Below are 16518 nucleotides of genomic sequence, written 5' to 3'. Positions count from 1 at the left end.
GCTAACCTGACTGTTGACAATGAGGACTGAAGTGTTCGCAGGTTCAAAGTGAAGACTCGAGCCTCTGAGGTGTTGCGTTGCTCAGGGTCAGAACGCCTGTATTCAGAGCTCAATTTGTGTTACATTTTTTAGCAAACTAAAACCTGCAACTTTAAACAGAAATTCAAATTTTAAGAGTCAGGATCACAAAATGACTGTCTTTCAGGGAAAAAAAAACATAACAGCCATAGAAAAACCAAGACAAAGTCACCTTTATTGCCACGTATTAATACTGTCAAAGAAATATAGCTACCAGACAGTGGTGGAATGTATTTAGTACAATTCTGAGGTACAACAAAAGATTAATTGTTACAGATTAAACTACTCAACAGTATACAAAGCAGTTACAATTAGCTCCACCTGTATTCACTAAAACATTAAAATGTTGTGTACATAATGCATCAGTTATAATAAGCCTAGTGAATGTAAATTCATTTCAGGCAGTGTCTGTCATTAGAGTAATCCACTCTTTGATTTGTAGAGCCATTGTGTTTATCTAGCGGTGTAAAATAACTGCAGCTATATTGGTGATTGCCATTATGAAAGACAATTGATAATAACACATGAGGTATAATTCGGTTCTATTTCCGGCAGACAAAGTTTAGATTATAATGGAATCAAGAGATCTAAATGTTGACCCAAACTCTCTTAGTGCATATCTCTTTCAACATAAATTATTCTTAGCTGGAGCCTTAAATGTGCAGTTTTACTAGAGTTAAATAATACCTATTCAATATTTTATACTGGCTGAGCTTTTCTCTCCTTATGCATTGACTTGCAATTGATTCATTATACATTGCCATGCTTTTTCATTAATATCATATTTTAGATCATTCTGCCAGATCTATTTTCCTCCAGCACTGAGTAGAGTTCCCCTCCACTAAAAAATATGTTTTTCTTCTTGTTTCTTTTCCTGTGATGTTCACTGTACAGAATGATATATATGCAGAGTTTGTTTTCACATTTATCTGCTGAAGGAGGAAAGTTTCTCTGTTCTCACCTTAAATCCCAGCTCAACACGTGTACCTATAAGCATGATTTGTGACATCATAAGTAGTTTGTAGCCAATTGTGGTCCAGCATGGAACATGCACAAGTGTGATGTGGAAATTTGAAGCCTTCACTGCATATACAGTGTTTGTACCACCTCCACCCTGCCAAATTATGAGCGATTAGCCCTGGACCCTGTGAAGCTGAGCACACTGTGTGGAGGTGGATGGCAGCTAATTGACATTTCACCAGCTTCTCAACTGGAGGGCTATCATGCAAAATTGACTCAGGCCTCAGGACAGCAGTGAACAAAACCACATGGTTTTTATTGAGGAAAACAGAGGTTTCCTAATTTGATCTGTTGGTCCTGTCACACAGATGTGTGGAGAAGTCCTTGTGCTCAGTGCTCAGATCATGTGATATAATTGAAAAGTGCAGAACAGCTACTGAAAGAGACCTTATTTTCAATTCAATTTTTGATCATTTGACATTGTACTGAACACTTTTTTGCTTTTGAGTGGCTTACATTTCTTTAGCCTGAGTCCATGCTAATGTTATATGAGGACATATTAAAACAATATTTTATCAGTTGACAATATGTTGCAAATTTCCCTGTAGGTCTCTACAGCTTCAGAACAACTGAGCCTTGTGGTATTTTTCTCATTCCCCAGTTGGATAGACTGGCTGACATTTAAACCTCTTAGCTGTCACTCAGATGAAGAATGTGCAATCCACCCTTGTACCGGTTCCCCTCCATTAAAGGCCTTAATTAGAACATAAGCGCCTCATCATCTAAACAACAAAGCTCGCTGAACTGAGGCGACGAACTCTGAAATGAGTGGGATACAGTGGGTTAAAAGTCATAATGATGTCAGAACTGTATATCAGACAACACAGCAGTGGTTCCCAGAGCCACATCCTTCAGGGGGAACTCCCCAATGGGATGACTACAAGTTTGATTGAACCATTATTTCTTTTACTAGAAATAATTGAATTTACAGAATGCATATTATAGGAATGACTTATCATAGGTTTTTCTTCCATAACTTTTGCATATTGAATAAATATCTGCACTTTTTTGGGAGGTACTCATAATTCATTAACTGATTTCTTTAAAGATTTGTGTTGTACCTCGCTAATGTCAACTTGATAGCTGCATTCAGGGGGTGTAAATAGCTTACTTATGGTAAATGTGCATGCTACAGTGGTGGAACAGGTACTCAGATCCTTTTCTTAAGTAAAGGTAACAATACCACAATGTAAAAATACTCCATTACAAGTAAAAGTCCTGCATTAAAAATCCTACTTAAAGATCCCCTATGGACTGTTTAGAGACATATGTAATACATGAATGCTAGCTAGCTAACTAACCATTATGGACATAAAGTTTTTCATGAGGAGTCAAACTCGGCTGCAGTTGGAAAAGAGTGTAAAGAAGAAATGGTAGAAAAAAGTACATATAGGCAGGAAAGGAGTGGAGAGTGAAGAAACGAGAAAAGGAGTGGACAGAATGGAGATGCTTAATACGCTACTACTTATGTTACTAGTGCTATTTAGATGTTAGATATACAATATTTCTGTATGGCTCATAGCTTTACAGAGCCATACTTTAAGATAACAATATATGCCCATGTTCTTTATCCTACTATGCTGTTCCCTAAAGAAATGTAATATAATCTGAGTAAATGTTCCTCTGTTGGCCTAATATTCAATTCAGAGTTTTGAAGACCACATTTACTTGTTGGAGATCCTTAATCTGCAGTTAGAGGTTGCAGGTTTGCAAGTTGCCATCAGCGTATGAATGGGTGAATGTCACTCGTAGTGTAAAAAGTTTGAATGGTCGGAAAGACTAGAAAGGCGCTGTACAAGTACAGTCAATTTACCATTTACCATGATGATATCTTTCAGTAAGCCAGCCTAAAGGCCAGGTGTCTCCATGTGTTCTCTCAAGACATTTCAAGCTGAATCAAATAAACGGTTAATAGCTTCAATGTTCACCTTGTTTTTCTCTTCCAAATCAGGGGGCTCTGCCAGATTACATAATGAAAGTTGTTTTTGCCTTTCTCAATTGTAAATACTAATCAATATCTAAGTGATAATTACAATCAGAAAGCTTGTATTATAATCAAAGCTTATATGTATTTGTGAGTATTAAGCTGTGTTTTAGACCAACATAACCCTGTGTGAAAAAACGTTGGGGAAAAAGTTGGACATGTCTCAACTTTTGCTCCAGCACAAAGTCATCTGGCAAGGTGCAGTGGTGGCCAATTACATACAAGTTAGAGTTCAGCATATACAAACAAGTCTTTAACACTGAATCTTTAATCTGAACTGACTATACTGAATCACCACTCTCACTGATCGAATCAGTAAGTGACCGCTGTGTTCACTTACGTTGTATAACTGAAGTGCACTTGAATAGTGACACTTTTACTATTTTACATACTAAAATGAATTGAAAGGTGATGTGAATGTTTATCTTAGAGAAATAATGAACATATTACATAGTTACTATGAATCTTTGAACTGAACGTAATGAATCAAATCAACAAAAAGATTTGTAATTTACACCTCTTGTGCAACTACATATTCCTAGTAGATCATTTAGTAGCATGAATGTTGTATTTCTACTGTTTACCTAACAATCATTGTGACAAAAGATAAAATCATTGTCCGTAAAGGTCTGTCTAATTGTATCATAATACTGCAGTGTTTTGGTGTCTGAAAAGCCTTCGAACATCATATAGATTTAATGAACTGTTTGCACAAGTGAAATGTGTGATAGGCCACACCCACTTGCACCAATCAGTATGGCACTTCAGATTTTGGTTAATACTTGTCCCCAGAGCATGCACACCAATTTTGGTGAAATTCTGCCCTCTGGGTTTTCAGATACACATTTGTTGCGTCCCCTATGGGTCAGGTTCAAAATGCTTTGATAGACTTATTCCCAATCAAAGACTGATGTTTCGACCAAAATTTATGATGATTGAACAAATGGCGCTTAGTGAAAGTTCAGTCAGGAAGACTGTCTTTTGCATGCTCAGGTCTGTAGTTTTATTTCTCAAACCATCTGTCATTCCCATCCCTCATGCATGCTCATTCATAATTTCCTTGCTGTCATTTCCCTGGGCGTCAATTAAGACATCAGCTGTTCACATCAGCTGGTCACATTTAAACAATAGCATGGTGACACACTTTCATTGTCAGCCTATCGTATCGTGGCTGTCTCTTAAATAGATTTTCTCTCTCTTTGCCTTAGTGCTTTCATGGTGCTGTTTTGCATGCAGATTCATCAGTGCATCACTACATCAACCTCATCAGCCTTATCAGTCTCAGCAGAACTCATCAGCCACCACCACCACCAGTGACTAAACTCCATGGGGGGATTTATCTTGCTGCTGCTCAGGACTGATTTTCCTCGATTCAAAATCTCCCTGTGGAGTCTGAGCGCTGACTGTTGACAACACTGACGCAGTTTGACTTTTGACAACACTTAATCATCAATATCATCTGTAGAATAAACAATTCTTTTTGCTTCATTCCATTGTCTCTCCTGATTGAAATGGGTAATGGTTTATGGCAAATATTTACTAATCCCGACCCTTTGCAAAGATATTTTGGTTGGTAGTTGCACACAACTACAAAGGTGTATCTCAGTCTCCCAAGGCAGTATTCTAAATTTGTCAGGTTTGGGGATACACAGGCACCCCCAAACATAAGACATTGGAGGCCTGCTGTGTCCAGCCTGCATGGAATCCCATAAGGAAAGGTGGAATAAAATGTCCAACAAAATGTCCAACAACACCATTTGACCAACAGGACTAAGGATGGACCTGCTGTGTTGAAATGTGTGTCTTAACACATTGTTGCACAACAACTCCCCCTCTCATCCTGGGACACTCCCCACAGACAATCATAACCCCCCTCCCCTTTCTGATTGTCTCTCCTCTTCCCTTTTTGTCCCAAATCAAGAGACTATTGCCAGATATACCTGCATGCTTTTAAAAAGGCTATAATGCCATTGCCTTATTTCTTTCCTTGTTGTTTGAATGTGTACATTTGTATCTATAACTATGTTAGAAATTTCCTGTAATTTTTAACATAGTTCTCTCAGTTGTATGTGTGTTAAAATCTGGTAAATAATATCTCAATAACCACTAGAAATAAACATGTGCTGTTTGGTAGCATTGTAATCTCCTAAACATAAGGACATTGGATTTTTAGTCATGGTAGTTGTTTGGTAAAAAGGTACAGATTTTGAGAAGTTGTTTTAAAGTATGACACATTATCTGACCTCCAGTGGATGCCATGTCCTCAGAGGGGGGTCAAACAAAGATACCACCCCTGGGGGGTCAGCAGTCCTCTGATTGGTCAGATGCTTCTTTGAAGTCCCTTACCTTACTGTACCTATAAAAGACCATCACTGGAATGCAATAGTTGGATTCTTTTTGTTACCGGTACGAAGTCCCATTCTTTCTCTGTGTTGAGACCAACGTCAGCTGACAATTCTTCATCTCCACTCCATGCAGCAGCAACACCTTCTCATCCATCCTGACGGCACCATCTCACTCAGCAGCTACCAGCCCACAGACATGCAAGTAGCACACTTCTGCTCTACTAACCAGGTGAATTCAAAAAGCTTAATCTGCTTAGAATTGAATTTTAAATTTGCCACCCCAGTTTACCAGCTGCTTCCAGTGATGGTCACTAGTCAGTCTGTGTTTGTTCATCTGTTGCACCCCCTTTTCTGACAAACTCTGGTTCTGCATTCATTCATTGTAGCGTCATTGTTTGTTTAGTGAGTAATAAATGTTTTGTGTATAAGTTCATTGCCTTTGTTTTCTTTAACTTACTTTCAGTCACTTTACGTATCCGATCCCTTTTCTGAGTGCAAGTTAATCCCTTTCCAAAACTGATATATGTGTTAAAGTTTCTCTTGACTGATCACCAAGAGAAGCTATTTATTAGTGTTATTGTGCATCTGGCCCCAGCCGATTTAATAGAGGTAAACACAGCACTGTGCTCTGTTGCAGCATCTCAGATGCTGCGGGGAGAAGAAGCGTTCCATACAGTATAAAACCGCTGTGGACAGCAGATACTGTAAGAATCACTCACAGTCATTTATAGATCAGTACAATGCTTATATCACATTAAATTACTGATTTAATGTGATTTATATTTGAAGCATTAATCCATTATTGCAGCACATTTACATCAAGTATTTAGTTGATCTTGTTGAGCCGTCTAAGACCCATTTTCCACCAAAAACACCAACAACTTGCTTTGCACTGCCTTTTTGCGAATCTCCCCCCAGCAGCTAACCATGCATGCAGTGCTGTGCACCACAATACCACACAGATAGGCTGAGCAAATACGGTAAGGAAAATATTGTCCGTGTACTGCTTGCGCTGGTCATTGCACTATCATGAAAAATAGGGCCCGATGTTGTATTTGGTGGTCACATTATTTAAACTAGTCAGAACTAGCAGCCATCATAGGCTATTCACAGTCTTCTGTGTTCTGACTATGATTGAATTTAAAGATCCAACATCTTATGCCTGAGCCACACAGCCTACCTCTTCCTGAGCAGCACGTGTGCATCGCTGAACTGCTGCATCTCACAGGCCTGTGGTGTTCACACAGACAGCTGCTGCTGCAGTGCTGCTACTGCCAGCTCTATCTTTCTACATAGAGTTTGACCATTGACTGTATATAAATATTTATTCACAGTCAATGAGTTTGACTTTGATAATGGTCATCAATAATAGAATGTTTCTTATCATTTCATTATAAATTTCATTTATATTTAGTTTAGACAGAAAAAGGTTTAGAAGCGTGTGCTCAATTGTGAAAAATAAATATGCCTAATAATATTTGAGGTGAAAGTGGCTTTCTTTCTGACGGGCATGGTGGGGTCTGGTTGGGGTTACTTCTGTGTCAGCCACATACACTTCTCACATAGGTTTTTTTTTAATGATCATACTGATTATTCCATCAGTTAAACCCCTGCCGTCAACGCTCCAAGTGAAGAAAATCCCTCCAGACCACACCAAGTTCCCCAAACAAACCTCCAAACTAACTGTCCCAAGGGAAACTGATAACAAATAAGAAAAGTAACAACACCAAATCTCTGCCTGGAAGCAGGTGAAACAACAAGCAGGAGTTCCAGTGTGAACTAATATCACAGAAAGTGACAGGAGTTGAGAAAAGAAGCTCCATGTGTCACTGACTCTCAGCACTGGAGTTCCCCGCCAGAGAGGCTCCCTGGCGTGGAGCACTGCACAGGCTGACCCTCAGTGGTATTACTTCATGTCTGTGACATATTCCACAGATATACATTAATCTACAGACATTGAAACTATAGTAAAAAGGTGTATTGATGCTGGTATGCTGTCAAAATTACTGTCAACAGATCATTTCCCCTTTCTATTTTTGCTGAGAACCACGCATGTCACGCGGAAAATAGGTGAGACCCCGAATCTCTAGATTATGTGCCGAAGCAGCCGCACATGAGATGCGCTGATTGAATGGCCTACTGTATGTCATGCTGACATAAAATCCTAAAACCAAGAATCATAAAGATACAAAACAAATCTCCAGGGTTGTTTGTATAGCCTACGCATGAATGAGAACAGGTTGGTCTTTTCAGCCCTAACCCTAACCCAAGCACCTCAGGCCTTCCTCCAAGCCTGTAGTAATGCCCTTTATGTCAGCATTATTGTAATCTCTGAAGGTGACTCATTTTGGTCACTATTTCCACTAAAAAAGGAAAAAACAAACAAACAAAAAGCTTGATTTTATATATTGGTCCTTCAAAGTGTTCTCTGAAACTAGGCTTGGGATGGCTTGTGTCCATGAAATGAGAAAATTAAAACTTTGTCATGGACCTAAACCAAATACATCATTGGAAAGGTCTCTCCCTGGAGAGTAACATATGTCAGTATGAAGATTCCTCATGGCTCCTACTTTGATATGCTGACCTTTGAACCTTCACCTTGGTGCATGTTTGAAGGCTTATAATTCAGCAACAAAAGGGGGGTACAGACATGGGGACAACTGTTACAGATAGCTTGATACAAATCAGCACCACAGTTGTAGTTCTACTGGTTTGCAAAATAGGGTTGTAAATATAGGGTTGTAAATTGTATATCTACTGAATACATCAAATATCTAGTAAAGCCAAACTAGTAATTACACTGTCCCTAGATGATCTATGTCAAGAAAAAGTAAAGATGTTGGTTTATTTCAGGTAATACAGCTAGTATTCTAGAAATGGGTTTTGGGTTGGTGTTCAGTGTCAGTGGGAGTTATGCAGTGCTTCAAACTGTGTTTAAGGAGTTTGTTCAGTCCCATCATGCATGTATTAAACTACCTCCTCAATGCTTGAATGAATATTATGAAAATAAATTGCACATTTCTCAATAGAAATGTTATCAAAGCAGACAGAAACTGTATTGACACCGGTCGATAGAAGAGAATAAGTTAAAAAACAACAAAAAAAAAAAACGTAGGCATCTATCTATCTATCTATCTCAATATTTTATTCCTGATTGTAACTACCAATCTGCAGTACTACGTAATGTTCATGTTATACTGAATATGTTATGTCACGGCTTTTGCTGGCGTCTTCACTATAGTAATAGTTGCTGAGGATCATGGATAGGCTAATTTAGCCACTTCTGCTATTGTCCAGAACTGATAACAAAAACTTGATTTCTCACAATCGAATGTGAAATACTTAAAACCGATCATATTGCAGAGTTATCAAGGACACTTGATTAATTCATTCAAATTGGCAGTGAGGAAAATACTTCCCGGAAGCAGGTCATCCAGTCCGCCAACGGGACTGATAAAAACAAGGATAAAATCTTGTCACTAAATGTTGAGTAATGTAGACGTTATAATTTAAAAATTAATTAAAACTGAGGGAAAAAAAACATCTTCTGTTCTCCCAAGTCTCAAAATGCATTGTCTCAAGAAATCAGCCAATCACAAAGCTTCATATTCTGTTAATGCACAGTTTATACCTGATCGATTTTACTATACATACACACATTATTTTCTTTACATTTTAATATACAGTGCATTATTTTCTTCCTGATTGTTAACTCCAATATGCAATACCACTGACCTTATGTGCAATACTATATAACGTTATACTAAATATAGGTTATGTCCGGTTATGTCATGGCTTTAGCTGACATCTTCACCATAGTAATGGTCACTGAGGATCATGGGTAGGCTAATGTAGCCACTTCTGCTATGGCCCAGAACTGACAAAAACACTTGATTTCTCACAATCGAAAATGAAATAATTAAAACAGATGTCCATAACACTAACTCATCGTATTGCAGATTTATCAAGGACACTTGTGTTTTTGTGTGGAGAATTGATGACGATATCATTCAAATCGGCCGTGAGGAAAATAACGTTTCTTCCCGGCATGGGACTGATAAAGAAATAAAATCAAGGATAAAATCGCGTGATTAAATGTTGAGTAACGTAGCAGTTATAGTTTAAAAATGAATTACAAATGAGAAAAAACAATACATCTTCTGTGCTCCCAAGTCCAGAAAAAAACATGTTGCAGGCACGAAAGGTGCTTCCTACTGAAATACATTAGTCAATAGATTAAATTTCATGACTATTTCACCATTGCCATGACACTGGGTTGCACCATTACTAGAATTACCTCTGAAGTTCCATTACTCTCAATACCTGATTTGATACCATGGCAAAACCAGAAATCCCATTCAGGACACACTCCTTTATTAAAAAACTTTTTATAAACATTAAGAATTGAACAGAAACGTTGTGTGTTTCATTATTTAAGCATACAGGCTGCATGAGAATAAGAGTTACTAATTAAATATTGACCTGTAACCTTCAAGTAGAAAGCAAAGCAGCCCAAAAAACAGTCATTTCAAATTAGAGGAACTGTATGAAATATGATGCTGTAACAACAAATACAGCTGTGGGATTATGTGCTCTCATTTTGGTTTTGGAATCTTGTGGGTATGACTGAATCTTTAAGTGTTTCAGCATTTAAACAAACACCCTCTGGCTATATTAGAATAATAACATTGAGTTATAGAGTGAGATGTCAATTCCAATGATAACTAAAAACACTGGTATTATTTGCTAAATGCTGGTATTGATTTGGTGTCCATGTAGCTATGGTATCTATGTATTGATTCTTGTGACACCCCTGATTATATCCACTTTGCAATGTGGTTATCAAGCTGTTAAGAAGAATGGTTCCCAAACTAGGATCCAAAGACCACCAGCGGTTTTGAGAGCACAAAATCCTCAAACTCGGGTCTGTGGTCTGTTACGCATCTATTCTGTTTGAGATAGCCAGCCTGGTTTCTCAAAATCCAAACAGTACTGGATTTTTCTAGCTTCCATTTATGTCCATTGCTCACTTTTTGCTCCTCTGAAGTGGGGCAAAAAGTTGTTATATGTGATGTCATGTCATGTCTTTCTATTTGGAACACTGAGAATTTGTAAATCTGAACCCATGATTTGAAAGTTTTTGGTTTTTTAATAAATGAAATTCTGAATGAATGTTTCACAAATTTCTGCTTTGATTCTTTCATAAATGTAATAAATATATAAGTAAACGGTTATAATAGCAGGCACATTTATAGTATTTATGTCATTGTTCAACGTAGGCCATTTCAGTAGAGGCATTAAATATATGACAAGAGAATAGAAAGAATTTTGTTTTACTTTTTAATGGCACTTTCTAGGCGGGACGTTTTACTGATGTCATTAAGGTCTTTGATAATACATTAATCACCTCCAGTCCAACATGGTGGAGGCAGAACTCTGCTGCAGCACGCTGATGTTGCAGTTGAAAGCCCTATTAGCTTTTACTTCTTATCAATGTAAGTTCTTTGCTGTGTTCGTAAAATGAAAATTCATGCACGAAATCCAAAAAAATTCCAAAAAAATTATTTCTGGGTAGGATGATGAGAGAAATAATCTCACTGAATTTCAAGAAATCAAAGCAACTTTGTTCCAAAATGGCCACTGACTTTCTGTTTTCAGTTGGTGGCACTATTACTATGACTCAATATTGATATGTAGATGATAGGCCTGGACTTTTGTCAAGCATATGACATCTGGGCCAGATTGGACAAAGTCCAGTGGAGTTACAACAATTTCCTGTTTCATGGCGAGACATGCAAATTCACCGGCACACCACATCAGGGGCATTCCACTAACACTCATGATTTTGATAACTTTTCATCGTAAAGGTCTTAAGATGAAGCCAACCAAGTTTGAAGTAGGTTGATTCAAATCTCTAAGAGGAGTTTGTTAAAATACAATGCCTGCAAATGGCAAAAACGGAGCAAAATTGGCAAAGTTGATTTAAAATGGCTGACTTCCTGTTGGACTTAAGGTATGGCTCCAAGAGGCTTTTTTGTGTGTTTGGACATGATACATGTGCCTGCTAAATTTCGTTCACCTACATCAAATTTAGAGGTGGCGGCTTTGACTTTGAAATATTCTAGGGGGCACCCTTGAGCACTTTTGCTACGCCCAAACCCAAGACCCATAGCAGATATCATGTTTCACTACTTCTGACACATGTGCCAACTTTATGAGTTTTTAAGCATCTCTAGCCCCTAAAAAACAGCCTCCTGTTTCATGGCGAACAATGCATCACCGTGGCAACAGCTTTCGGTGAAAACTAAAAAGCTTCAGTATTTAGCATCATCGAGGTCTTACAACTTAACTGACCAAATTTTAGGTGGATCTGGTTAAGCTGATAGGAGTACTTACTAAAAGAATGGTGCTCATGACTTCCTGTTGCCAGTAGGTGGTGCTGTGATTGTGATTCACCAAATTTGGCACGCATATCAGGTCTAGTGAAAATTTTGATAAAATGTAAAAATTAACCCCCAAAGTGCCAAAATGTGCTCTCTAGCGCCATATATGTAACTAATATGGCCACCACAGCCCATAGGAATGTCGTAGAGAGATCAAACCAAAACTGAATTATTCGTCTGATCAAGACCTACAAATCATATGCTGAAACCACTGACCTAAATCCAACAGGAAGTCCGTAATTAGCTTTTCACAAGATTCGTACTTTAAAATTCTCCTCTCCAACTGAGAGGGAGAGAGAATAGGAGGGGGTGGATGGGTGTAGGGGGTTGAATAGAGCTCATTTTTGTAGGATACAGCAGGAAGGTCTATATGCATACAGTACATTATATGCAAACTTTGTATGAAGTTTGGTGTTATTATCATCTATTTTAAAATAATTATAGGTCTTATATGTATAATTCAGTAGTGGGGATGACCCATGAGGGGAAGGGAAAAAATGGAGTGAGGGTGACAGTTTAATGATAAAGTGCTGTAGAAAAATAAAATCTAAAACTAAAATTTGTAGCTCTGTACCAGAGTTTTTCCTTTATTAGGGCCCAAGCACCTAGTGGTTCGCTCACACTCTCCATTCAAATATATGAGTATTTTTCTGTGTCCAGTTGCAGTGGACTTGTTGTCTCTACAAACCTGACAGTACACATTTCAATCAAACTTTGACCAGGTCATGTGGGTTAAAAGTCTTTACTTTTCTAAAAATAGACTTGATGAAAATTAAGAAATTAATTTATTTTACACACAAACTCATCAAGAGTTTTCAATATACTAATTGAAATTCAAGTGAATGGGCCCAAAACTTGCACAATTTTGATGCCACAGGTGTGAGCAAGACAGACATGTCTCACCCTGCAGAAAATTCTCGTCCTCACACCATTGAGATTTGATGTTTCACCATGACAGAGGAAGTTGCTATAACTTTATTGTAAATGCTCCAGTCTGCACCAAACTTTACATGTTTGATAAGAGTCCCAGCCTGAACACGTGTACATGACAATATTCCATCAGTGATGCAAAGTGGCTGAATAGGGCCCCCCATGAAATTTCAGCGAAGCAGCCCCAGCAGCAGGCAAAATAGTAAGGAAGTGATGTTTATCTCCTTCTTGCACTGTCTGAAAACAGACCGGGTCTGAAGACATCTACATGCCCGTGACAGAAGCCCGTCGATTGCACTGCGGCCTGACATGCGTGGAGGCGCGAGGGCCTGTTCAACGCTGTTTGCAGCTTTAATTATTACAATTCTTTGACCGCGAATATCTAAGACACACATATCCCAAAACTAATGAAAATTGGCAGGTACGTCAGTTCCGGTGTAAATTGCAGATTTTACGGGTCTCGCAAAAAGGTGGGGAAAAATAGCTCGACAGAGCCCCTCGATACAGATCGTCATAGAACAATGAAATTTGGTAACAAAAACTCCCTTGAGCCATACCCTAAGTCCAACAGGAAGTCGGCCATTTTGGATTACAGTTGCCATTTTAACGCCAATTTTGCCATTTCCAGGCCGCATACTTTAACAAACTCCTCCTAAAGATTTGACCTCAGCAACTTCAAATTCAGTCAGTATCATCTAAAGACATTGGAGATGAGAAGTTATCAAAACGGTGAGTTTTCGACATTGCCAAGGGGGCGTGGCTGGGCGGTGAATTTCGACCCTTCGCCATGAAAATTGAAATGGCCATAACTACGGCATATATGATCCTAAGAGACCCAAACCTTTCGTGCTTGACAAGAGTCCGGCCCTAAACAGATCCATGTGTCAATACTGGATCTGAGTCATAGCGCCACCTACTGGCAACAGGAAGTTGCATGTTTTACACTTTGATGCCCTGTGGGTAGCACAGTGATTGGATCCACCTCAAATTTACTCACAATAGCCTCAAGACCTTGGAGATTGTATATTCTGAAGTTGGTGACTTTTTGTTGAAAGGTGTTGCCATGACGAAGCGTTGAATTCAAGTGTCTCGCCATGAAATTTCAAAGCTGTATAACTTGTACATGGTCTGATCTTTTCCAAATTGCATATGCTTGTTAAGAGTCCCAGTCTGAAGACATGTACAGGCCCATATTTAGTGACAGTCATAGCGCCACCTACTGTCAACATGAAGTAACATGCATCATACTTTGTCTAATTAGTCCTAGTGAATTTGGGCAATGCACCTGAAATTGACTCAGCTGAGATGTAAGTGTAACACTCAGCTCCTAACACTACTATTTAGTAAGGATTTTTATAATTTTGGAACAGAATCAGAGGATACCAGATTCAGACAGGAGGCAGAAATGGCTATCTGCAACATTAACATCATTAACATCAAGCTGTAAACTGGTGCCGTGTATTATTTTTGAAAATAAACAAAATAATAAATAACTTTAAGTTCAGTAAATAGTTAAATTCCACAAAGTCAGTTTCTCAGTTTCAATTTAGCAACAAATTATTTCTTCTGTCACTTTTTCTTTTGGTTTTGAACCACCGAGTTCCTTTCAACTACTTCTCTATTTTGACTGGGTGCACCCTTCTATAGGTAAACTAAATTCTCAATATCTGGATCCAAGGTTAGATATGTAACAATATCAGAACCATAGCCTGTTCAATATTATCATTTCACAACACACTTCAACCTTGCAACAGTTCACTATTCACTGCTCTAGCAATAACAAAATCACTTTAACCAAGGCACAATAATACACCATATCAATAGTATGAATACTCAGTCCACTCATTTAAACCAGTGCTGGTTATGGCTCAGTCCTTCCACAGGCACAGGGAATGCGTCTGAAGAAGAATGAAGGAGGTAAGTGTCTTTTCCAAGCCAAGTCAAAAAATGAAGTGTAGAGTCAGAGTCTGGGATTTTGAATTGTGCAAGTGGGGCTGGGGGTTGAGCATGAAAGTGGTGCTGGCCTTGTGCAGTTAAGATGTTTACCCCACTGCTGTGGTAGGAAAGAGGTAAGGTTGACAGTTCTTGGCTCTGGGTTCTCGGTTCAGGGATCTTCAATCCAGGGATCTAATGGTCTCGTCTGGTTTGGCTCGCCATCAACTTCAAATCAACTCAAAAAACCTGACCCGCAGTCATTGACATGGCCAGAAATGATCATTAATCAATTGCCATTCTGATTTGTCATTAATTCCTTAAACCTCAACAAAATATATACATATAATGTAAACAATCAACACATTTTAATAACCTTTACAGTAAATGAATTTTTGAGTAAAATGAACTAAATTACTATTTTTTATCTTAACCTGGTATTTTTAAATTAAAATAATATTAAATGAATTACAGACCAACAGTGTGAACTTTACACTCTATATTCTTATGTCTTCTGTTCTTTAAATCAGATTCATTATACCAATGAAATATAATACCCAACAAAACATAACTTAGTATGTTGCTTCAGTATTAAACAGTTCAGTAGCTTTACCAGCCACAGAAAACATTGAGCAATTAAATACTCCACATGTCACATACTTATATTTTTTCCAGTTCCAAACAGTTTCAGTTTATTTGAGCTCTACAACAGTCAGCTAATTGCACTATTCAGCACTAAATGCTAATTTTTGTTAGCTCTAGGCTCATTCACTTGAACGAGCCAGCTTAGCCTAGCATCATGTGGCGCAGCATTTAATTGTTTACTTTTACTACGACTAACCAATTCGGGAGTTCTTCTGTGTCACTCGGCAGGTTTCAGTGAGCAGCCTCTCACACACACACCTCTACAAGCTCACAACAAAGTACAGGCTGTTACCGTTCTGTTTTGCCAACATTATCTGGTGTTTTTACTGTTTTATCTGTATTTTTACCGTTCAGCTGCAGGTCCTCTCTCAACAGTGTCACCCAGTGTCTGACTAGCGTATGCTGTGTAGCTTGCCTACGGTGCTGCAGACCTGCGCTCTGATTGGCTGAGGCACTTCTGTGTTGTTAACTCTTTGTGACCCAGGTTACATAAGACCTTGGTGATGCTGCATTCTGCAGTTAATGACACATAATCAAATGCTGTTGCCATGGTGACACATTCTTTGCCATGAAATATGATGCTGTTTTTGAGGGGTAAGGGATGGTTTACCAGTCACAAAACTTGAAACATGTGTCTGGAGTGACACCATTTAAAATCCTGTATAGGTCATTGGCATGGGCATGGTAAAATGGCTCAACGGCACCCCCTTGAAAATTTCAAATTCGAAGCCCCACAGCAATTGACAAGTAACTTACTGTAATTTATTTTACAGTAGTTACTTGTCAATTGCTTCCAGTTATTTACTGTAATTTATTTTATAGTAAGTTACTTGTCAATTGCTGCCAGTTAATTACTGTAAATATAAACACAGTAAAATTACTGTAAAATAAATTACAGTAAGTGTACTGTGTGTTTATTTTCAGTACCAAATGTAAAATGAAACACAGTAATTTAATGGTACTGTATGTACTGTTACAGTAGCTATACATAACTGTAAATTAAAATACAGTACTTTTATGCTACTCTTTAATGGATTACAGCACCTGACATTTTGCAGTATATTAGATTATAGTTATTCATATAATGCTGTAAACTTTCAAACCACATTTAAATTTCAATAAATGAGTACAGAACCAACTC

General features: G+C 38.2%; 1 long non-coding RNA gene across 1 annotated transcript; it reads right to left on the bottom strand.

Annotated features, from left to right (window-relative positions):
* Nucleotides 1-719: 719 nt before the first annotated feature.
* On the bottom strand, nt 720-15757 carry LOC122981856. The gene is made up of 4 exons (XR_006403349.1): nt 15725-15757; nt 15574-15644; nt 2919-2929; nt 720-730 (listed from the first exon to the last, which is right to left on the bottom strand). It is a non-coding gene; the product is annotated as an uncharacterized LOC122981856 (long non-coding RNA).
* Nucleotides 15758-16518: the final 761 nt, after the last annotated feature.

This window comes from Thunnus albacares, chromosome 5, assembly GCF_914725855.1.
Source record: "Thunnus albacares chromosome 5, fThuAlb1.1, whole genome shotgun sequence".
Taxonomy (NCBI): domain Eukaryota; kingdom Metazoa; phylum Chordata; class Actinopteri; order Scombriformes; family Scombridae; genus Thunnus; species Thunnus albacares.
This window is presented reverse-complemented; position numbering and strand designations above follow the sequence as displayed.